Below are 24076 nucleotides of genomic sequence, written 5' to 3' on the forward strand. Positions count from 1 at the left end.
GTCAGAAAATGTAGCTGTTGAGTGTGCTTCCTGGAAAGGCAGCATGGACAAGAGCGAAGTAGCCATGGCACCACAGATAGCTTATACGTTAATGGAGTGTGGAGGGTGTCTGCACTGAAATTGTGTCCGCGGTCGAGGGGTGAATGAAATGGCACATGGGTGCACTTAATGGTGCCTAATACTTCAAGGAAGCGGAAAACTGCATAGAAATCAATACCTGTTGCAGGCATTGCTTTGCCTGTGAGATGCCCATGGTGTCCCACTGACCCTCTATAAAGATCACATGACCAGGGAATATAGTGCAGCCAATATTTTGAGGTGGGATGTAGGCGAACGAAGCTCCCACTCCAACTATACAACCATGTCAAGAGTTACAAGTGAGGAGTAGTATGCGGCAATTGCTATTTCTATCGACATGCCAAAGATGTTGATCCGTTTCCTATAAACCTTCACTGGCATAGTCAAATATTTTTTCCACAAAATGAGGGGAACGCTGCAAAGATGTTCAGCAATATAGTAATCTAAAAAGATTTTTTGTGTGTGACCTAATTTCTTATGCAGATGGGCAGCAGAGGCCTCATTTTTCAATTCCCTCACTCCTATTAGCAGGTATATTGTCATGTGTGCCCTTTTGCAATATTTTTAAGATCATTAAAGGTTCATTATGAACAAAATCTATGCTAAATATATATGTAAAAATTAGAGAGTTACATTATGATACAAGTAAAATTTGGTAAAGACATTTAAAAATATTTTCTCGAGTTTATTGTTACAATTATTTCCGGCCTCCATTAATTTCAATGCAAGCGCGTTGCATTACCAGTGATTTTCCATGCTTGGTTTGTGCCTCCTTCCAAGGCTTGGCTTGACAGCATATGAAACTGTGGTGCCAGTAGTAGAAATATAAGTTTATTTCGTGAATAGCAATTGTATCACTCTTTAATGGGTGTATTTTTGTATATGAATGCCCCCCTAAACTCCTCCACCCATTGTGTAGTAATTAATCCTCATTTTCCCAGCACTCCCACTTTTACCTTCCACATATATTACTTTTCACGGTCCCCACTACCACCCGCACCACAGCACACCCTTCGACATAGCCTGCTCTTCCACATCCGTGTAGAAATGGGTTGGTGGCCCCCCTCCCTGTATATGATCGGAAACTGTTATGCATGTACACTCCACTTAGACCCTGATGGTAGTGGTGGTTCATTTTTTGTAATGTATATTGTGTTTTCATTAGTCTGCTTGTTTTGTATATATTATATTTTTTGCTCAAACGCTTGTTACCTGTGTTCCTGAATCCTCACGTCGGTGGCTCCTGTTCTTCTGCGACTCAGCTGCTTCCACTGTGTGAATGCTGCAACACAGGACCTGCATGAAAAACAGAAAAGAGAATACCAGGTATTTCGGCACCACGATCCCTGTAGCCACATCACAAATACAACAACCACAAGGTAAAAGCGGGCCAGCGATCAATATGCACAGATTTTGCTGCAATTGGAGAACTCTTAAAGTCTCTTGCCCTGGACAAGGACATGTGTCTTTACTTTAGGTGCTCACTTGCCTCAAAGTGCATTTTAATATTTTTTTTTTTTACAGAGTTTTATATAGCGCTTGACCCGAATCGGGTATCAGAGCGCTTTACATACCACCAGTTGCGTTACATGAGGACACATTCATTTTTGTTGGGCACAGGGAGATTACGTGCTTTGCCCAGAATCACAGGATGTTCAGAATTTATGACTCCACACCCATTGGCATGCTTTTAAACACTAAGACTTTGAAATCCTTTGTTTATCTCATCTAAGGGACCAATTCCGATGCAGTTAGGAATGGCTCCAACCCTCGGTTGGAGCCATCCTAACCGCATCGGACATGCCCATTCGAATTCCTTTCCGACCGAGCCATTCCGATGGGCTTGGTTGGATAGGAATCCGTTTCAGTTTTCTGGATGGCTTCCAATGGGCTCGCAGAGCCCGTCCGCCATCCTGAACCTTTTCAGTACTCCCCTGGCTAGCTCTTTAAGGCAGAGGGAGTATAATGGCAGTTTCCCACGGCCTTTCGTTGCCTGCCTTTCTGACACAGAAAGGAAGTGGAAAACTGAGGCCCCCATTTTTTGCGAGGCAGCCGATTGGCGGCAGGGGGGCCCCTATAGTGCCCCTCTGTTGACCCCTGCGTTCGCTGCAGGTCAGAACTGCACCTCTGCACTTAACGATGCGAGCATGCATTCCATTCGGAATGCATGCTCCCATTGTTGACTATAGATTTGCGACCGAACAGGGTGTAGTTGTATCCTACCCTGTATCCAGGGTGCAGTTGTATCCTGACAACAGGAGGTCATTCGGTTCCAGTTCCTGACCAATGTTAGTTGAGAATATCGGACATAATTGTAAAACTAGTGGCAATATGCATGGTTTTTCCATGATTTTTTAACATTGAGCTGTTTGTATGGTTTTATTGAAGTGTGAAAGTGAAACTGTTTCTTGAAATAACAACTAACAATATCCGAATTTGAGAGAACTCATACCAGAATGGTATTCAGACAGAATATCGAGTTGGAAATGTCGGCTTACACAATTATCAAGTTGGAGATATTGTCACTCCACAGAAATATCGACAGCAAGAATATCATGGTCAAGAATATCGAATTTAAGGTACGAAATATCGTTTTCAACAATATAGAAGTCATTAATATCGTTTGCAAAAAAATAATTGTTTAAAATATGGATTGTTTAATTAGAGTTATGTATTTTAGTTTATATTTTAAAGGTATGTGATGTATTTTTTTGTACAAGTATTGTTTATGTTTCTTAATATATGTGTTACATTTTTTGCAGTTATCAATTTTATTATGATTTAATTTTGAATTTTGTTGTTCTGTAGCGGGTTGTGGGTTTATAGGGGAATAGGGTGAGATGTAATGTAATTATAATAAATTAATATTTATTTTTTATGTACCAATATTTATTTAATTGAGAGTTCATAGTGTTAATTGTGGGAAGTAATTTATTTATAATTATGGTAATTGCGTAATTTTATTAGGTGCGGGTTGTGGGGTTTAAAGTGGTAAAGGATGGGAAGTAATTTATTTTTGAATCATTAATAATTTGTTGTTAATTTGTATTAATTAGTTGTTTAAAAATTATTTATGAAAATTGTGTAATTAATTTTAGGTGCAGGTTTTGAGGTTTATAGGGGTAAAGGGTGGGAGTAATTTATGTTTAATGAGTTAATTAATAATTAGTTGTTAATTTCTATTAATTAAATGACTGTAAATTGTTCATGGAAAAGTAATTATTTTAGGTGCGGGTTGTGGGGTTTAAAGGGGTAAAGGGTGGGAAGTAATTTATGTTTATTTAAATAATACTTTGTTGTTAATTAATATTAATTAAATTATTGAAAATTAAATATGCAAATTGTGTAATTAATTGTATGTGTGTTTTGTGGGGATTATAGGGGTAAAGTGTGGGAATAAATGTATGTTTAATTAAATATTAATTAGTTGGTCATTAATATTAATTAATTCATTGACATTTAATTAGGCTAATTGATCATATTTGTGGGTGTGTTGGTTTTCCTTTCATAGGGGTAAATGGTGGAGAGTGAATTCATTTTACATACTTTGTAAAATCCTATTAGTTTTTTATTGTGAACACATTTTAATTGTGTAATTCATTTTTACAGTTTAATTTCTGCTGTGGGCTGTGGGGATTATAGGGGTAAAGTGTGGGAAGTTAATTAATTAATGTTTTATGAGTTTTAATTTGTTTTACAATTAATAATATTTATTTAATTGTTTATTATGTTAATTATCGAAATACATTATTTACATTTAGATGTGGGTTATGAATTGTGAGATCTTATAGGGTAGGAAATAAAAAATTAAATGGATGTAATAATTCATGTTTTTGTTTCTAAATAATAAAAAATATTTATTTCTCTGAAAAATATTTCTATTGTATTTAATATAACATTTGTAGGTATTTTTCATACGTATCTAGCATATTTTGTTTTTAACTTAATAATAAATATATTTGTGTTTTAAATTTTTAACATATTTATACGTTTTTTTATTTATGTTGTTATTTAAATATTTTTGTTGTTAATATTTTCTTTGTTTTTAATTTTGAACTGACTGAAGTAAGAATATTAATTGTTACCCCTCAGCAGTCCAACACTTTCCCTACTGTTGCACTCATTGGAGTGGGAATAGTACATTTTATCCTGCCACTATCCAACTCTTTCCCTACTGTTGCACTCACTGTAGTGGGAATAATAATGTTTACCCCTTCACTATCCAACACTTTCCCTACTGTTTCACTCATTGGAGAGGGAATAGTAATTTTTATCACTCCACTAAAGTACATTTTTGTAATAATTCATGTTTTTGTTTCTAAATAAATTCAAATAAAAAATATTTATTTCTTTGAAAAATATTTTTTCTTGTATTTAATATAATATTTGTAGGTATTTGTCATATGTGTTTAGCATATTTTGTTTTAAATTTTTAATATTAAATATATTTGTATTTTAATTTTTACATATGTTGTTATTTGAATATTTTTGTTGTTAATATTTTGTTTGTTTTTAAATTTGAACTGACTGGAGTAAAAATATTAATTGTTACCCCTCAGCAATCCAACACTTTCCCTACTGTTGCACTCATTGGAGTGGGAATAGTAAATGTTATCCTGCCACAATCCAACTCTTTCCCTACTGTTGCACTCACTGGAGTGTGAATAGTAATTTTTACCCCTTTCCCTATCCAACACTCTCCCTACTGTTGTACTGATTGGAGTGTGAATAGTAAAAAAAATGTTTGCCACTATCCAACACTTTCCATACTGTTGCACTCACTGGAGTGGGAATAGTGATTTTCTCCTCTTTTGTTAATTCTTTTGGTGATCGATTCCCCGAACAGGAGTCGACGGGCTCTGTTCGAGTATGAGATATGTCGTATGGAATTGTAAAGTCATGACCGGAGTACTTTTATCGATCAAACTTTATGCACTTTAAGTATAGTGTGTACATTGACTTGTCATGGGTTGAAAAATGAAAGAGTATGTGGTGAGTAGACGCGTATATGAGTGTAACTGCAGCTGGAATGGTATGATTTGTTGAATATATAAAAATGTCTTGTTTTAGTAAATTATGTTTCGGGTGCTGCCGTCGGAAAAGTGGACGGCTGGAAGAAAGACAGCCTGCTCCTCCAGAAGGCAGTCCTAGTTTTGACATGTAAGTTAAACATGGTATTTCTCCCATTTTGTTTAATACACTGTAGGACAAATATACTAAAGATAATGCAGAATTACAATGGCCTTTAACAGGTCTTTTGATGAAAGGAAAATGAATTACTTACAGAACAAATTATTTTTGAGAAGGAGCCATCAGACTATGTTTGACTTCTTAATCTTATTGCTAAAGGAGGCGAAGTGACGGCGAATACGAGAAGAGAAATTAGGAAAGATTAAAGCAGGACAGACTGTAACCCAAAAGGCAGTGGCATATCAGAAAGAAAAAGTAGAGAAGAATATCAAGCAATTAGATAGGCAGTTTCGATTACAGACAGATAAAAGTTATGAGACCCGAACTGAAGTGGAAGACGAAATAGAGGAACTAACTATTAGAGGCTCGCCCTCCCCCGGCATATGCCCCCCAAGGTTTGTACCCAGAGGTCCCCGTGGACCGGACAGGAAGGACAGGAGCAGAGGTCGCTACCGCTCCAGTAGATGTGCACCCTCCTGTTCCGTTGTCTGCCCCTCCTAACCTCCGTCCCACTACCTCAGATTTAATTACTTTGCTACCTGGGACGGTGGCTGCCTCCCCATTGTCTCCATTATTTTTAACACCCCCGGTTAGAGGAACGCCACGACGCCCTATGGGAGGGATGGAAGGTTGACAAGTTTTTACTCGATTACCTTAGGAGATGAAGAAAGGCAGACTGTAGTGATTCAGGCGTCCCAATGGATGCGGAATCCAATTTATACTCTAGAGGACATCTGGAGTACTATGAAAGATTTCAAACCAGTTATACAACAACTAGCATTAGAACATATGGCAATAAGACTGATTTCCTTATGGGAACATTGTTTTCAAGAAGGGCTAGCCCCTCAGATATTGTGCGACATCAAAGATCGAGCTTTTAAATTCGAATCACAGGTTGAAGAGGTGTTTCAGAATGTGGAAACTTTGATACACTATCGGGACCGAATTAATAGGAAATGCCCAGATGTAGGGACTCAGTATCCTATGAGAGAAGTGCATCCTCTTTTACATCCTGAGGTTCCCGAAGTATTGGACGGAGGAGGCCAAGTCACTAGAGCACTTGTAGAGGCACATTTTCAAGAACAATGGGTTTATACCCCTTGGAAGCGGAATGAAGTTCTTACCTTAAAAGCTCAGCTGCCTGACCCTCGAAAGAATTCTACGGCTTATTATAAAGAATTAACTGAAGCCACAAATTCGTCCATTATGACTTTAGCTGACATTGAGTTGTTTTTCGGTCTTTTAGTCTCAGTAGATATATGGCGACAAGTGCATGATTCGGATCATGACGCCGAACTTGGAGGGACCTTGGATCAAATTAAGGCATGGGACAAAGATCGGAAGCCTGGTAACAAGCCTAAAGATGAGATTTTAGCTATACCCGCTCGAATTATTACATATATGCAAACACTTATTCCCCCACGAAAGGTGGACTGCGATAAGCTAACAGCCTGCAACCAAAAGAAGGATGAAAATGTATCTGACTTCTTTACCCGATTTGAGAAAGTATTTATTGACTTCAGTGGACAGGATTTGTCCACAGAAGGTGGCATACGGCTATATGTAAATAGATTTGTCCCTAATTTGTTACCAGAAATAAAAACACGTTTGCAGGCTGCCGAAAGTACTTGGACCACTTCAACCCCTTCAGTTATCCTTAGCATGGCTCAGTATTATGAGCATCGAGAAAACGAGAATAAGGATAAATCGGATAAAAAGGTTAAGGAGTTGAAAACCCGGGTGCTGCTGCAGCAAGTCAGCAGAGGGCAAAACGGTAGAAGGGGTGGAAGGGGCTCATTCCCAAGGGGCGCAATGATGAGAGGAGGAGGAGGTCAGGGACCCCCTGTAAGAATTAATCAGTGTTCAAATTGCAGACAGGAGGGGTACTGGTGAGCCCAGTGCCCATTGATATAAGGATGGGGTGGTTTTAATAGAGGACGAGGAAGAGGAGGTACCGATCGAAGTAGTATGAGACATGGTGACCGGTCCAGCGACGAGTCAGGAAAAAACGATTTTGATGATTTTCAAGGGAGGCAGTACTATAATGAGGATTATCAGGAAGACAGCTATGATGGAAACCATTATGCATGAGACAGCCATGGACAGAGCAGGGGCCATATATCAGTACCAGTTGACCAACAGGGGCCTTACTCCAGGGGCAATTGATGGGGACATCTGAGAAGTTTTTGGTGGATACTGGAGCTATGAATTGTTCTGTTGCTCATACATTGGTCCCAGGGGCTGCTCTGTCTGGGCAAAATAACGTATCGTGGAATTTTCGGGAATCCCTGTGGTAAGCTCTGTTTCAAAACCACTTCCCTTTACTATTGGACCTGTTACTGTGGATTCGCCATTCTTGCTTACTTCTAGTTGCGGCGAAAATTTGCTAGGGTTAGATATATTGAAAAAGTTGCATGTTCGTATTTATTGTTCTCCTGATGGTGTGTATCTAACATTGCAGCGTCCCATTCAACGTATACCTCAATGTTTAGTCAAAAATACACCTCTCCCTCCTGAGTTTGCAGATATACCCCCCACTCTTTGGGCAAAAGGGGATACGAATGTCAGATTGTTGAAAATACCCCCTCCCCTGTATCTATAACCCTAAAACCAAATGTGCATCTACCTCGTATTCCCCAATATCGAATTTTGCCTGAAGGTGAGCAGGCTTTATTGTATGTCATTCGTGATTTAATTAAGAGAGAAGTGGTAGAAGAAACAGCAGCAAATATTTATAATAGCCCCATTTTACCGATTTCTTAAAAAGCCCCTTTAGATGGTGACCCTGATTAAAAAGATACTTATCGTTTTGTAATGGACCTTAGCTGATGAATTATTAAAATAGGAACAGGAAATAGGGTTGTGAAATAAGATTGATTGTTGGATTGATTTGACTGACAGACAGAGATGGCTATTGCCATAATGCCCTGATGTACGCAGTAGCAGTGATGGCCCATGGCACTGCCCACCTTGGAGCAAAAGGTATTTGATTATTATTGGATCCAGTGTGAAATAACTCGAATATCCCCAAAACTGCTGCCCATGTGGTCAAATACTGCATGGTCTGTTTACAGCATAATCCTGGAGGAAGGGAGACAGTTCTCAGTGGAAAATGTGCACCCCCTTCTTTGCCGTTTGAAGTGCTACAGATGAATTATATTATATTTGACAGAGTTAACAATCTCAAGTATGTGTTGGTGGTGGTTTGTGCGTTTAGTATATGGGTTGAAGCATACCCCACCAAAGAGAATACTGCCCTAGCTACTGCAAAAGCCCTAATTAAGAAGTTTCTGCCCCGCTTTGGTTTGCCCGAATTATATGGACAGACAATGGGGTACATTTTAATGCAGAACTCGTTAAATACATTTGTAAGGGATTGCAAATAAAACAGAAATTTCATGCAGCACGACACCCACAATCTGCAGGATTGGTTGAGAAATATAATGGCATATTGAAATTGAAGATGGCAAAGATACAGGAGAGTACGTGTTTGAGTTGGCTTGATGCGCTGCCCCTAGCATTAATGTCAATACGAGTAACCCCCCATTCTTGGGCTGGGCTGTCACCTTATGAGGTTGTTTTTGGTCGACCAGCCAATGTGTGGGGTGTTTCAAGGCCTAGATCCTTCTGTGACCTTGATTACCCTATGATGACAGAGTATCTGTACACTTTAACTAAAGACCTGCGTTCTATTCATCAACAGGTGTCAGCAGTACTGCAGCCGCTGTCGTAGGGTCCCGGACATCGCTTGGAACCAGGACAGTGGGTCCTCGTGCGAAATTATCAACGGAAATCGAGTCTGGAACCCAGGTGGAGCCGTCCCTATCAGATCCTTTTGGCCACTCGAACAGCAGTAAAAGTGGATGGGAAAAAGCACTGGATACATGTGTCGCATGTAAAGAAGCTACCCTTACCGCTTCCTTCTGATCAGCAGAACCGAGACGGAGTTCTGACACAAGAGGGAGAATGAAGGGTGAGGTTTGTGCCTTTCTCGGATGCCAATGAAATCTGGCAAGAGGAAGGATTGTTTATGCCGCAAGGAGACAAATCGGCCCCAGTTTCTGAAACTTGTGATAAGGCTGATCCCCCTGAGGCTTCTGAAAAGCATGTTACACCAAATGTCCCTGCGGCTGTGTTGTTCCATGACCAGGAGCAACCTGGCCATCTTCGATACAATTTACGGCCCTTAAAATCATGCAATACCCCAGTTTTGGATAGTAGGAGATAGGGAAAGACTTGAATTGTAGGGTAGAAGATAAGCTTTTCTGGGGTATTGAGCGAGACACTGGACTGAACCCATTGAGCGCTTGGAACTGACGCATTGCTCTGTTCAGAAAGCAAGACTGTGCAATCTAAAGGGCCTAAATTGCAACAGTAAAATTACAGTGAAGATCGTTTCTGTGGATGGATAGCAAGAGCCTGCCTGTGAGGCTCTAAACAGACACAGGGAGAAGAAACCCTATGGCAGTTGGCTTGCACCTTTTTTCCCCCGAGTTTAGTTTGGACTATAGGATGTATCCCTTTGCCCGATTTGCCCTTGATGATGAAAGACCTCCTGCTCCCAGGCCAATTTTTGAAAATGTTCCTATGTTTTCCAGTTGGAATACCAGAGTGTATGTAGCCTTTGTAATAACCATTGCAGTAATTATGGTAATATTAATGAGGGTGTTCCTGTATTTGGAACTTCAATACCCTTTAGGTACCACCACAGTCCCACCTGAGCATTTCTTTTATACCCTGCCTCCCCACAAAGAGCGACATCGAGAAACATATGTTAAAAATGCGTTCATAGAAATGTTGCATGAGGCTCATAGCACTACGAATAAGACAAACTGCTGGGTATGTGGCCTTCTGCCTTCTGTAATGCATCGCCATGATTTGTTCATTTCTTTGCCATTTTCACATTTAGCAAGCTGTGAAGCCTGGTTTCAGTTACTATCCCTCATGTATTTGCATTACGTAGCTGATCCCAAAAGATACACTGAAAAGGACTATGAATCTGTTCTAAAGTATATAGAACAACACCAGGGATTTGATGCCCAGGGGAACAAAGGGGAGGGTTCTTTAGATCCGGAGGCCTGTACGAATATGTACACCACTTACGAGAATGCTACTTGGTTAAAGGAAGAAATGTTAGATTTTGAACAATTTAAGTCTACGCAATATTTTCAGCATTTCCAGGATCGCAATGTCACTGATGATAAGGCAATGCCAGTTCCTATTCTAAATAGTACTGCTTCCTTTAGCATACAAGGGAAAGGTCATGTGTATGCAGGAAATAGCAGATGTAACTATACTTACATTTTGCATACTACCAGCACCCCATCTTTGATAACTCCGCCAAATGTGTATTTTGTTTGTGGTGAGAATGCCTACACTTGGATTCCTAGAGGGTGGGCCGGGAAATGTTACTTGTCCTTCTTGTATCCTACTGTATATATAGCCCCTTCTAATTATCACAAGACACACCAGCTGACTAAACAAAGTTTAGATTGTTATCGAGTTAGCAGGAGTATTAATACTGAAGGCACTGATCAGACTGATACTGCTTCCCAGCAGTTTATGGATATAGCAAAGGGTCTCTTTCCAATATGGGGTCCTATTTTCACTAGTAGAGATGTTAGAGGTCTCTCTAGAGTAGTGGAAAATGTAGTTCAAACCACTGCTGGGATTTTAACTAACCTCACTGTAGAGCTTCAGGCCACGAGGTTTGTATCGCTTCAAAATCGGATGGTGCTTGACCATCCTAGCTGATCGAGGAGGAGCATGTCACGTGATCGACAGCTCCTGCTGTGTATATATTCCAGATTCTGCTCCCACTATGCATTTAGCTATTCAGAAATTACATTGCTTAGCTGTGGAAGTCCATGCTGATACTGGTACTTGGTTTTTAACCGGGTGGTTCTGGGATCCCCTCTCCACTTGGGGCTGGAAAATTTTCATGATTTTGGCCGGAGCACTGGGAGTGGTATTTGTTTGTTTGCCTATGCCTTCATTGTGGACCGGCATGCTGCTCCTATTGTGCCGCCAAACTTACTTCCTCATTGACCATTTCACGACAGACAAAAATTGAGAAGCAGTTAGTGCAAAAGGAGGTGGCCGTCGGCCGACCTCATGCAAATAGATGAGTGTGTGTTCTTAGATTAGGAGACCAGCGTTTATATCTTGGCTACATCACGCCAAAAGGGCGGTCTGAAGAAATATAAAATCGGTACTATATAATGTTGTCTTGATGTATCCAATATATGAATGATATTCTGATAGAAACCCCTTGTAAATACACTCGACCCATGTATATCTAAAAAACGTGGGCCTCAACTGAACGAACGCCATCTTGGTTTCATTTCTCGGGGCCTTTCTTGTTAGCAAGGAAAACACGTGACATACTGCTGAGAGGAGAGTCTGAAGGGTCGGCCCGGGCTATGAACAGAGCGTCGATTCTAACTTAGGAAACTCAAGGTCACATCTGTCTTTCTTCTAGGATGAGCACATTCTTGCAGACCCCATACCTGTACTCCCGTGCACCAAAATGAAAGCGAGGCACCTTTACTGGCAGCGACGGCCCGTGGAGGGAGTTACGGTGGGGCAGGAGGGCGGGGAGGGGGAGGGGCAGGGTGGAGGTTGCTAAAAACCGGCATATGGATAATTGCAGGTAAGTAAACAATTTAATTAATAAAACGAATTTCGTAGTGCGCCTTGCATCGCAAAATGCAATGCAGTGCGAGCTACGAAATTCGTTTTATTAATTAAATTGTTTACTTACCTGCAATTATCCATATGCCGGTTTTTAGCAACCTCCACCCTGCCCCTCCCCCTCCCCGCCCTCCTGCCCCACCGTAACTCCCTCCACGGGCCGTCGCTGTTTACTGGCCTACCCCGGAATAGCTTGAGCTGACTTTCGAATCAATCTATTGTGCCTTATATGGGTCTTTCTGTTGGATTCTCAATTACTAGTACTTTTCCATGTACTGGGTTTCAATGAGGTATGCCGAAAGTATATATGCACTGTTTTGAATGTGATCCAGCAGTCTCCTCTGCACACTTTTGATAGTTGTGACTAGAGGGAGGCTCCCCTATATAGGGAGCTTTTGTAAAATAAACTCCTGAACCTTCTCCATTGCCGGCTGACTTATTCTTGGTAAAGAAGGTATATGGGCCATTAGTAAGTATAGCTCTATGGTATGTTTTTATGGTACTTCAATATTACACCACCAAGCTAGACTACATACTATGATAAAACAATTTACAACCAGAATAAAACACACTTTGGACATGCATCCAATAAAAAAAAAACTTCCTCAACTTAAGACTCAAAACAAACCCTAGTGAACACATAGGGCCTAATTAACAATGGTAACAGATTTTCGATAAAGTTTACAATTTTGATTAAATTGCTAATTTTCTGTGTTGACAAACTGCACATTTGAAGTAACTTACATTTTTGTAGAATGTAAAGCACTACACAAGGCAAACCACTGGTATTGCAACACCCTCCCTTCAAAGAAGTGGAGCTTAGGACTTAAAATAAAACCCCATAGGGAATGTTAAATTATATTAAATTATTTAAAATAGTTGAAAGTACAAATAAATAAAATAATGCTAAACAATATATAAAATAGTCCATGCTTATTTAATTAAATAAATACATGCTCTTATTTTAACATTCATTTATATTTATTTATATTTTTAGCTATTTTAAATAATTAAATGTAATTAAACATTTTTTCAAATGGGTTTTCTTGAGCTCAACCTCCTTTATTTGGGAAGGTCATGCAGTACTAGTGTTTGGCCAAGTGTAGTGCTTGACTCACTACAAAAGTGCAAGTTACTACAAATGTTTAGTTTGTGAATACCATAAAGTAAAACAACTTAATCAAAAGTGTAAACTTATCAAAAAGTGCAAAAGTGCAGTTTGTGAATCCTGCCATAAACTACAACTGCTAAAACAAAAAGGTCACAAAATTGGAGCATATATGGTTGACATCAAGCTCACCGACTGACAAACAACTTTGCCAGCTTCACCACTATGCATAGATAATCCAACAATAAATAACACAACAAACACATTAATACAGCAAATAATTCCATTAAAAACGTTTTGTGACATACAATGCCCTCAGTACACTCCATGGAACCTCAACTTATGTTACACCTCCGCAAGAGATATGTGAAAATCTCAGCAACCACTTCCTTCAATCAAATATCAAACAATTAATATCACAACAGCAAAGAAACTCACATGCTTTCACCTCAAATACACCCGTTTGCAAGTCAAACAGAGCATCAAATCACAAAACACAAAACTCGTTCTGTCTTCGAAAATGCTGATCTGATATCTCCACCGGATGATATCTCACTCATCAGCAAATCCACTCCAGAGGCTCAAAATATGATTCCCTTCTTCCCCATCCAAATAAACATGAATAGGCACCTATTGCAGATACCAAATTAAACACCCTCTGCTCCAACTTGAATTTATCACATGAAAAGAGACCCCAAATATCTCACCAATCAATTAATAGATAACAAATCAGAACAAAACGTCGGATCCCACAAAGAACTCAAGCTATCTAACAGCAATTGGTAATGATGAAAAGACAGGATGGTAAGAATCTTTCCACAGCGGTGTGGCAGGGTGCCCTCTCACCTGGCGAGGTCCCATGCAATAACTATGCCCCAGTACACACAGAGAGCACATGTACATACAGTGATAGGGTGTGGGTGTAGAACCCAGTGCAGTCTCCGCCCCTTTATTTATAGCCTTTGGCAAACCCTGTCCAAAGGATGTAGAACGTGCATGTCCATGTGAGGGTTTACATGGAAGGGTCTTTGTTGGCTCACTACATCCCTTCCCAGCTTGGTCTAAAATTGCAATTTTTGAAGTTAGCATACACAGTCTCTTAGTTGTTGACTCCTTTGCAGGACTGGCTGGAAGTCATACCGCTAGTGTTGCAAGAAAACCTGCGTCCCTTCGGTAACTGAGCAGTGTGAGTGTCTCCGGTTCTCTGGTTTTCTTCCCTTGTACGATGCTGGTTCTCACTGCCTGGAGGGATTCCACTGGGGTTCTCGGCTTAGGGCAGATCATTTCCTGCAGTGTCTTCTTCTGCTCCTTCTTTGGTTGCCACTTGTTAATTGGGTATGTCTACTTTCTGGAACCATGAGATGTTTCTCACAAAGGTCTTGCTGCCCTTTCTTGGGGTGACCATGTTGCCATCAACCTTCAGAATTTTCCACATTCATAGATCAAAAGGCATCCTGAATTTCCAGCCTGGCCTGCGGTCTCTGATGATGACTTTGTCACTTCGCACAACCACTTGTGCCTTCCCGCGACGCTCATGCATGTGTTGTTCTGAGTGCATCAAGCACAGGTCCCTTGGGGTTTGTAGGGTGGCTGGATCCAGCCCTGGTGCACCAGGAAGGTGTCTCACCTGGGTCCATTAAAAATTAGGGTCCATGGGACTTTTTGGGCTGTACGATGCAGCATTCTGTGGTACTCATAGAGACATTTCTTTAGACTGAGTTCGGGGTTTGTCCCTTTCACCTCTGCAATCCTAAGTGCCTTGTTGAGGAAGCACATGAAACTTTCAGCCTCAGCATTTGCCTGCAGCCATTGAAAAGTGTCACAAGGGTAGGGTACCCCGAGGTGGCTGAGCAGATCCTTAAATTATGATCCCTGGAAAGGTGGTCCATTGTCGGTCTTAATCTCGACTGGCAGGCCAAAGATCGCAAAAACCCATTCCAGCACTGGTGCAACATGCATGAAAGCCATCAAATCAATCACATCAATGATTGGGTATTTGAGTAGTTTTCTATCATTGACCAGCATAATTCTCCCATCCGGGAAACTCCCAAAATCAAGGTTTATCTAGGACCATAGGTCTGTGCAAGGGTCTTCTGTATTGATGGAAGTTGGAGTTTTTTTAGGGTGAATTGGTATAAGTGACATTGTCACACCATCTCATATACTGCAGCTTCAAGTTCAGAGGACCACACTTTCTCCTGATTTTGGGACTTCATTTTTACAGTCCCTTGGTGCCTACTGTGGACCAACAATGTAACATGAGGTTGCAGGCTCTATGTGATCACAAGTCAGTGGCCTCGCAGAAGGATTCCATCTTTAATGGGGCTGAACTTGTTGCTCATCTTCACATTTAGTTAGACTCTCTTTGTTTTGGCCTGCCCAGTCATTGGTGTCCTTCAGGAGGTTTTGCTGGGATCCACTTTCAGGAGTACTGCATCATCTTTCATGGCTTCTTCAATGTCATTAAGGCTGAGCACCTTCCAGCAGGCACTTTGTGAGATCATGTTGATGTAGTTCTCTACAGCGGCACCACTGCAGGTTCCTTGTTCAGCTGCTTCAAGTGGGTGGCGTGAGAGGAAGTACCTGGGGTTTTTGGAGCTGGGCCAGTATATTACCTCCATGCGGAGGTGCAGCAGTTGAATGGCCCATCTTTAGTGAGGAGGATGTTGAGCTGAGCCCCTGAAAAGTGAAACTAGTGGTTGGTGGTCATTGACTACTTTGAATGGCCTCCCACACAGATACAGGTGGAAATGCCTGCACATCGACTTAAACGCCAAGGCCTCTTTCTCGATTTATGAAGAGCACATCTGAGTTTGGGTTAATGCCTTGCTGGCAAACACCAGTGGAGTCCACCTTCTGGATTCCACCTCCTGGGTAAGAATGGCTCGGAGGCCCATGGGGCTCGTATCCACAAGTAGCTCTGTCTGCTTATTGAGGTCAAAGTATTCCATGATGGTTTCGTTCACGAGAGCCTCATTCACATACAAGAATCCATTGTCTTCTCTCTGGTACTATGTCCAGCCAGTATTGACTTTCATCAGGGCTCTCAGTGGCTCAGCCATGGTCGTCACATTTTTAATGAATCTGCCGCAGTATGTGGCCATGCCCAGGTAGTTGAACACTTTTTAGATGGTGGTTGTGCTGGGGCTTGCTTAATGGCCTTTGACTTTTGTGGGTTGACTTGACTCTTGGTTGAAAACATAGCTGAAGAAATCGATAGATGCCTGAAAAAATTATCACTCCTCCTTGTGTAGTGTGACCTCATGATCCAGAGGTTTTTCAGCATGGCTCGTAGGTGTCGGTGGTGTTTTTCTGCAATTGCTGTGTGGATGAGGATGTCATCACTCATGTTCATGACACCTTGGAGCCTGGATTGAGTTTCCCTTATTACATCTTGAAAAATGTCTGCCGCTGGGGTTATGCTGATGTGTTGTTGTTGATACCGACGTAGTCCTAGATGAGAGGAGAAGGTTGTTATATATCTGCTGTCTTCTGAGAGGAGTAGCTGGTGATAACCAGCATTCAGGTCCAGTTTTAAGAAAAATCTCAAGCCGTTCACGTCGGCAATGTTGTCATCAATTGTGGGAGGAGGTGGCGTTCCCACGTGATGGCACAATTTGGGAGACACATGTCCATACAGAGGCATAATTTCTCTGGTTGTTTTTTTCACTATAACCTTAGGGAATACCCATGGCATTGGTCCTGATACTTTCTCAATCACTCCTTGATTTTCAAGCTTATCAAACACCTACTTTACTAATAGCCTTGGGTGGAATGGTACGCATTGGTGGTGGAGGGCGGGAGGCTTGACAGAGTGGTCAATATGCAGCTTGTCCGGCGGTGCTTTCAAGCATCCCAGGCCACTGAGTAAATAAGGGAATTGGCGCGCCAGTTCACTCGCCTGGAGCGCCTTGGGATTTCTAGCAAATAACACAAGTTCCAAATATTCTACAATGTGGCTTCCTAGAAGGATGTCGTCCTGCATGGTGCACGATCCATCCTCATAAGTCCTGCATGTCGACAAAATGGAATGTCTTTGTAGCATCCTGATAATTGCATCTCACGTGCATGGTCATGCACCCTTGCACGGGCAGTGAGGAGAGGCTTCCATATTTAAAGACATTGGTGTGTGACAGGGTAAGCATTGAATCAGGCCGAAGGCACTAGTATTGTTCAATCCCCATGATGTTCACTGATGCATCTATGTTGATGAGGGCCTTTACTTCAGACCTGCAATTTTGAGCAGACATGTGGGCTACAGTCTTCTGTGCCATTACAGGTCACTCGTGAATTAAATGAGGAGGCTTTTTACTTGTTGAGTGATGAGTCTTCAAGCCGCTGACTTTGTCATATTGAGGTGCTAGCAGGTTCTGGCTCATTCAGGGATAGTATTTGCATTGCTTTAGATTCTGTCCTCACTCCTCGGATGCCTCTTCTTCTGACCCCTCCATGCTACACCAAGGTGAAATGGTTGTTTTTGCTAAAATTGGAGCATTTGCGACCTTGCACCCAGCAATCATGCAGGGAATGTTCCTCATGGCCAAAGTAGTTATAGTGAGGCTTTGTCAACAGGGGACCACATGATATGATCGTGTCCATTCTTTTCCTTCTATGGATATTGCCAGCTTGCTCTAACTTGATGGAGGGGGCTTTTCACGGCACCTGTGGGATGGCGATGTCCATCTCATTGGCCATTGCGGCAGATATGGTATGAGACCATGCAATGCTTAGGACATCGAAACTGAGGTTTATATCCACTGTATAAGGCCTCTGAGGGTCTAGGCTATTATCGTCTTCATCTGGTTATCCGCAGTGCATGTCCATCTCAGCTTGTGCAGACGTGCATAGAATGCATCTATGGACTCTCCTTCACGTTGACATTTCTGGCGGAGTTTGAACCGCTCAAAGTCAGGGTACAATTTGGGATCGAAATGAGGATTGAGCGCTCTTACAGCAGCATTATAGTCTGTGGCAGAATCAGTGTTGGGAAGGTGCTGAAACAACTTACAGATTTCTTCTCCCACGAAGCAAAGTAGGTGTGAGATCTTGATGGCCCAACTGTTTGCCGGGCAGCAATGAAATTTTCCTTCACCCTCCCTATTCAGGTCTTCCAATGAGGAGACAATATCACAGGTTCAGCGAGTTCACTAAATAGCTGCAGAACCCCTACAAGTGCATGGTGCTGCAGAAAAAGTCTCTGAGATGGCACTGCTGGGGGCGCAGTATTATCATCATACCCCATTGCTGAGACCACTGTGCGTGTTCAACTGCACCTTAATACTATGGCCCAAGTCACACATTTTGACCTTCTAACAGCACAGCTCTCCTTGTGTGAGAAAAGAAGGTCCCAGCAGATGCCCAAGAAGGGGGCATATTGAGTGTCTAGCAGGTATGGTACTGATGAGCTGAGCAGAGGGCAGACAGGGCATGAGCTTGGACTAGGCAGTTCTCTCCTCAGACTAACCTGGGCATTCATTGCGCCCCAGTGTAGTTTATTCAGGGCTGAGGCGGGGAGATGGTCAGGGAGACACACCCTTTCACTCAGCACCGCGAGGGCCTCACCACAAGGCATGAAGACTTGAAGGGCTGCAGAGACTTGGAGGGGCACTCCGTCATGAAATGGCAGCATAGCAGCAGAAGGTGGGGACACCCTTCCAGGCCACAGGGTGGCATCCGCTGTAATGATGGGCGATGGTCCATTCGGCGGCATTCAGGCCCAGGGCGGACGCTTGCCAGCCGCCACATGTAGGCAGGGCTTCAAAGGCAGTGACTCAGAGGCGATGTTTGGGCTGGTGGGAGGTGGTCAACATCATTTCTTGATGTCAGGGTGCATAGTGGAGTGGTGTGGCTCACTGGTTAGAGGCGGCAGACCCGGAAGCAGAGAACGGCCCGGGACCAGGGTTCAATTCCCGACGCGGCAGGGTCGTGGACCAGGGTCACCGGACTCGATAATTCTCGCTTCGGTGCCTACTCTAACCAGTGATCACACTGGGCAACTCTGGGCATTAGCTTGCCTCATCTCTACAACGGCCCCCCACATTCGCCGGGGATGCCTGGTTTCACCTTGGAGATACCCAGTAGGGACCATCTCACAGGGATAGCCAGGACGGGTTCCCCAGCGGTCTACAGCGCCAGGACGCCTCAGGGCAGCAGTGCGCTTTACAAGACACATACATTACATTACATTACATAGGGAAGGCATCCTCATTGCCAGTGTGGCAGGGGACCCTCTCAGCTAGCGAAGTCCCTGCCTTATGCAATTGCGAAGCCTTGGGCCCACAATGATCACACGTAAACACAGTTTTAGAGTACAGGCAGAAGTCCCCATGTGGTCCCCACCCATTTATTTATAGCCTCTGGCCATGCTTGGCCAGAGCATGTAGAGCGTGCTTGTCCAGGTGGGGGTTTATGTGGTAGAAGAGTTCCGGGTGGTTCACTGCAAGTTGAACAAGAACTATGGCGAAATCTCCCTTCAGTATGAACAAATCCTGGGCATTAAAGCACTTTAAATCTCCTCTGGAAAAAACATTATAAGAAAATGAATGCAAATAAAAAATACAATAACGTTTAATAGGAAGTTAAGTAAGTCTACAATTATTGCTTGATTCAGAGATGTCCTAGAAGGTAGGAAAATCCTAAGCAGAATCAGAATGAAAGTGAGAGTTACATGTAAGATGTAAGGGTCACCAGAAACAAATATGCCCTGGTGTGAACTCAGCCGCAGACAAGAAAAGAAAGAATGTAGAAGTGGTCAAGGAGGCATTAGAAGTCAATGGAGGGCAATATTTTGTTTCCATCACAGCCGAGGTTAGTCCTTGGAGGAAAAGAAGATGTTCTCTGGAACACAGAACAGGCAAATGCCCTGCTAAGGGAATGGAGAGGTAGAGAAACAAATCAAGGAATGAGGGAACTGCGGAAAATCTGTTGGTTGAGCAGACCTCATGCAATGGCTTCCTAAGATTTTGTTTCTTAAATATGCATGGAAGTGCCATCCTCACTTCTCTTTTTTGGGTACCTTGTCATGCTTGTGGCCCAGATTGGGCCAAAATGATGTGGATGAGAGGTGCTAAGGGGTCCTTAATCGGAGGCCTACATAAAACAGACACACTGCGTTCTAGTTTTGGTGGGGGCGAAATCAATTTAATTGCAATTGTTGTCAAAGAATTACACTCCAGTGCAAAGAAATAGGGACAATCTATTGTTTTACTATGTCATAATTTCAATTCAAGAACCAGTCACTATGTTCTTGCTGTTTATATAACACAAGTATACATTTTCTCCACTTTTACATGACTAGAAAAACAATACTTTGTTTAAATCTCTATTATAGATGCACATTATTTATAAGCAAGAATGCAAGTTATTTGTTTAATGAGCATCCTATTTTATTTTTTACTTTCAGACTTTCGCACTGAAACTTGGCCCTCAGGACCATATCTCGGGTGTCCTCCTTTATAGACCTCCCGGGACCCTGGGAAATTTCAGGCCGAGTTTGCAAGAACACCTTGCTCACCTAGCGCTTAGACATAGGAAGGTCCTCCTTCTGGGTGATCTAAATATTCATTTTGATGATATCCAACTAAAGGAAGCCACCGAGATGAGGCAGGAATTACAAAATACTAATTTGGTATTAATAAATCAAACACCCACTCATACTCATGGCCATTTATTGGACCCGGTATTTGCCAACTGGGAGGGCATAACCACGAGTACTCCTAACCCACTTCCCTGGACAGATCATTTTCTAGTCCCTTTGGAAATCTGCACTTTAAGTAAGCCTGCTCCCCCAGTTGAGTGGCAATAACAGCTACCCTTACCGCAAATGGAAACATTTTTCTCAACCCATCTTTAGCGAGATGCAAAGCTTAGGTGGGATGCCGGGAGGCACAGATAGTGAAAGTGCTAATCAAAACCTAGAAACCCGGATCCTTGATGCCTTGAACAAGGTAGCCCCTCTATCCACGACCAAACAAGGGAACAGAGCTAGAAGATCGGCCCCATGGTACAATATAGAACTGCAGTCGATAAGATCAGAATGTAAAAAGCTAGAAAGACTTTGGCGCAAGGATCACAATGAATGCACTAAACTTCAATACAGAACAGCACAGAGAAGCTACCAAAAGCAGGTCAGAGCTGCAAAAGCCACTTTCTATGGAAACAGAATTAGTGAGGCGGACTTCTCATCTAGAGAACTCTTCAAAATCTACAAAGAAATCTCAGTCGTCTCACTCACCAATGTCCCCAATGTCCCGGAAACTGATTTCGTCATGGAATGTAATAAGGTGGCAGAATACTTTGCCAATAAGGTTAAAAAAATATACAGCTCTTTCTCCAGATGCCCTGCGGATGGAGGTACCTTCATAGAACTGAAGGAAGTGGCGCTGTTGAATTCGAAGCCGAGGTTAGAGCACTTTACCGTACCACCCAGCAAAGAACTTGAAACCATCTGTACCAGCATAAAATCGGGCTCACCTCGAGATCCCGCTCCTCCGAGGGTCCTGGGTGGAAGCATAGTGGCTTTAGAACCGTACATCCGCTATGTCCTTGTAACATCCTTTGACTCCCAGACCCTACCGATAAACTGGAAAAAGGCAATTGTGTTACCTATTAGAAAAAAACGTAATGTAAGCCACGATGTCCTGGAGAACTTACGACCTATTTCTCTGCTACCCTATACCGCGAAAATTGCAGAGAATATTGCAAATGTACAATTGATGGCATTTGCGGAGAAGACTAATCTCCTGCACCCCTCCCAATCGGGGTTCCGAAGAGGCTTCTCTACTGAGACGGCCTTATTACGAGCCACCGAAACTCTACGACAAGGAGCTGATGCAGGCCTAACCATGGTACTGATCATGCTAGACCTTAGTGCAGCGTTCGACACTGTAGCACATATCACCTTGTTACAGTGTCTGAACAGAGGAGGTGTGACTGATAGAGCACTCGGTTGGCTGAAGTCGTTTCTGACGGGCAGAAGCTTTCAGGTTCAACGGGGCTCGTTTCAGTCTGAGGAGAGGGTATTGGAACAGGGGGTGCCACAGGGCTCTGCTTTAAGTCCTACCCTTTTTAACCTATATATGGCCCCCCCTGGCTGAGTTAGTTCAATCGTTCGGCGTAGAGATTGTCTCCTATGCCGACGATACACAGCTATTACTTACCCTCACCCAAACTCCTGCTACTGGAGCCAATAACTTCAGAGCCTGTATGCAAGCATTAGCCACTTGGATGGATAATCACTGCCTAAAATTGAACGGCTCCAAGACAGAAGTCCTGGTGGTTGGTGGTGACCAACGGCTCTGGACATGTGACTGGTGGCCAAGCTGTTTAGGCGCTATGCCTACACCATGTCCTGAAGCTAAGAACCTAGGGATATGGATGGATCCCACACTCTCTTATGAGGCACACATCAACCGTTTAGTAGGCAAGTGCTTTGGAGTCCTAAGGACTCTTAACAAAACCCTGGACCTCCTTCCTCTGGAGGCTCGGCGCACTATGACCCAGGCACTGATTACGTCACGCCTCGACTATGGGAATGTCCTCTTCCTGGGAGCTTCTAGTAAAAGCATAGGACGACTCCAGATACTGCAAAATGCTGCAGCCCGCCTAGTGCTGAGAATCCCAAGAAGAGCCAACTCTAGAACCGCCCTTGAGGCCCTCCACTGGCTCCCAGTGAAAAAAAGAATAATGTACAAAGCCCTCCTAATATGTCATTGGATCCTTTGGCATAAAGCTCCCGGATATCTGACAGGTCTGGTTACTTGGTATGAACCACGCAGATCACTTAGATCAGGCGGTATGGGCACGCTTGTGACCCACCGCTATAGGAGAGAAAAAATGGGAGGTCGGTCCTTTAGAGTGGCGGCTGCCATAGGATGGAACAAACTTCCCATCAGTCTCCGCCTGGAGCCTTTGGAAACTATTTTCCGACGCCAACTTAAAACTCATCTGTTCTCCTCATAGTTCACTATAATGTCCTCTGCCTCGCACTGTCCTCTCCCCTGGCGAGTTTTTTTCCTCTATCTTTTAGCGCGGGGACACGCCGGGATGGCGTAACCATGCGCTCTATAAATGTCTTTATTATTATTATTATAGACATCTTTTCTTCATCTCTTGTTTGGCATTTTATGTATTTCTCTTGCTCTATTCTGCATATGTATTGCATTATTTTGGCCTGTCTTGACAGCATTGTAAACGATGTAAGAGGTGTATTACTCTGTCACCTTATTCTATTGGCTGTTTGGTGTATCATTCTGTCTCCTAGGGAGTGCCTTTGCATATCAATGCACATTGGACTATTTTACATTAAAAAATACTCTCAATCATCACTCATTTGATTCTTTATATCATACGTGCATTGTAAACAGAAAGAGTGCACTCCACCAATGCCAAAACCAGTACTGCCACTATTACCATGAGCATTACCATTGACATTACAAATGGACCCTAGGGGAGAGTTTGGAGCTCCCTGCTTCTGAATAAAAGATTTGAGAAAAAAGATTCCACACACTAACATTGATACTGCAGAGAAAATCATAGATATTATAGAATTAGAACAATTTTTGGAATCACCACCAGATGATATCCAGAAATTGGTAAATGAACAGCATCAATTGAATGTGATCTGTGCTGTAAAAAAAGCATGCACTGGTTATAGATCACAAGATTGGATATTCGGATGCTCAACTAAGAGAGCAGGAAGAAACCTCAGCAAACTGTGACCTCAAAAAGCTTTAATAACATTAAGGGAGAATTGACAAATGATGAAGAAAGGAAGGTCATTTCTATGTCTTCCATTTCCACCTCTCCCTTGGCTCAAATGGGGCCTCTGTGGTTTGAGTGTGGTTCTGGGCCCATAATGCCCAAACTGCCCAAAGAAGTCCGGACCAGTTGAAATAGGTGCATTGAAAGGACAAATAATGTATACGCAGAGCCAGAAAATCCATATAGACAGTTCATAAAGGTACATAATTATCTAGTCCAGTCATTAGCAGACACCAGTTGCCAATA

Source organism: Lissotriton vulgaris, chromosome 12, assembly GCF_964263255.1.
Source record: "Lissotriton vulgaris chromosome 12, aLisVul1.2, whole genome shotgun sequence".
NCBI classification, from domain to species: domain Eukaryota; kingdom Metazoa; phylum Chordata; class Amphibia; order Caudata; family Salamandridae; genus Lissotriton; species Lissotriton vulgaris.